This window comes from Sinocyclocheilus grahami, unplaced genomic scaffold (assembly GCF_001515645.1).
Source record: "Sinocyclocheilus grahami isolate Dianchi unplaced genomic scaffold, SAMN03320097.WGS_v1.1 scaffold1013.1, whole genome shotgun sequence".
Classification (NCBI taxonomy): domain Eukaryota; kingdom Metazoa; phylum Chordata; class Actinopteri; order Cypriniformes; family Cyprinidae; genus Sinocyclocheilus; species Sinocyclocheilus grahami.
Window position 1 is genome coordinate 382,418 of NW_015506192.1, and position 2,016 is coordinate 384,433.

Sequence of the window (2,016 nt, forward strand, 5' to 3'; positions counted from 1 at the left end):
AATTCAGCTTTGCCATCACAGGAATTAATTACATTTTAAAATATACTAAAATGAAAAACAGTTCTTTTAAATTGTAATAATATTTAAGAATATTACTGTTTTTTCTGCATTTGTATCAAATAAATGCAGTCTTTGTAAGCATAAGAGACTTCTTTCAAAAACATTTTAAAAATCTTAATTATTCCAAACTTTTGACCAGTAGTGTATACTATCTATATATACTGTAATAATAAAACATTTACTAATAATTGGTCAAGTCGTATAATTGGTCATAAGGAAATAATGGTTAAATTTACACAAATGAATTTGAAAATATTATGCCTTTTTTTTGTCGTCTCATTTTTATCATAGTATTTTCATAGGCTAATTGCTCTACATACATTTCATATATTTGTGCACACACATTTGTGTGAGTGCTCGGTCTTGTATAAGCTCGGTGCTGATAGAGCCGGACACCGGTGGCCTCGCGCATCGACACTGATCGGTGACAGCAGCGGTGCCCTGGCGAGGCATCAGATTCATACATTATAACTGGGTCATCTGTCCGATGTCTATCTGAAGCCTTTGCATTTTCATTTTGGATTAATAATATGCATATTAATATTTAATCATATTTCTAAAACTGTGCACTGTACAGTGCAAGTGCGCGAGCTGAACTGGCGCTTGACGCAATTCAAACATGGCAACGCGTTTGAGAGGAGGGGCGGAAAATGGGGGCAAGAAGGTAATGCGACGCCGTTACGGAAACCGCGACCAAAAGTGCCATTAACACGTCTAAATGTGTCATCGAAAGTTATCCAGATAACATAATACGGACACCATCAATGTTTCGCGGCGTTTACATGTACACTCGTCGAACGCGCACTGCAGAGAAATGGTGCGTGTGTCCCGCCGTATTCACCGCCCACTATCTCGCGCGGAAGCATGGCGCGCCACACGGCATCTTTAAACACACACATTCAGCATATTTCCCCCGCAGTTTCACTGAAAACGACACCTGCTCGACGCGAGCAACTAATTAACGCGCTTTCTTTGACGCCAGTGGTGCTCGGCGAAGAAAGACGGGTGGATTTAATCGAACCGCTCGTCCGCTGCTCTTTGTTTTCCGCGCGACTCTGCGTCAGTGGCTCGTGCGACTCCATGCTTTGCGCTCGAGACTGTAAACACATGCCGTCCATGCAACTACTTCGCTCAAGAGCACCGAGCCTAACAAAACACGTATTCGCGTGTTTATTTTCTTAACGGGATAAATAAGACACTTTTAAACAGTCCAGCAGGATACTAAAATAAAATCTCGATTTGATTAGCTCCACGTTTAAATGCGTCAGTGACACCGCCTCCGTCGCACATGAAATGAATCTTTAACAGTGGCACAGCTTTAATCGTTACATAAACGTTCAACTTCTTGAGTTACTGAAGCAGGAGTTTGGAAACGTTGAGGAGCTTGTGAAAATGCGGGTTTGTTTTGAAGCACACCCACCAACAGCAGAGTAGAGACCACACGCATTTCATTAATCTCGCAAGTTCAAAACGACTAGAAACAGCCAAACTGGTTTTCAGTGCGTATAACACCAACTACACAAATATATGAGAATGCATGTTCGCTGTTATAGTTTTTGCATCTAGTTCTCGGTTTTCAACCAGTACGCGAATGCGAATTGTTTATTTTAAAATGCAACATTTCTGTCAAAACCCTCGTTTTTGGTTTACGTCTGTTCTGACCAGTTTAATAGAAATCGATTCTGTTATCAAACACTTAACAGCGATCATCAGCAAAGGATGCGAGCGCCCTAAAATGTGATGCGCTGTATGGGCAGCAGCCTCCTCAAGTGTCCTACACACTAAACTTATCGCACGCTTTTATACTCGAGCAAAAATGTGAAACAATTTCAGCAAGCTTCCAAAGTGATCTTACTGCTACATTTCTAATGAATGCGGCAGCTTTCAGCCGGGCATCGCACTGTCACACAACTTCTTAAGGGGGCCTTTCGAAAGGCGAATATAACACCTTCTGCG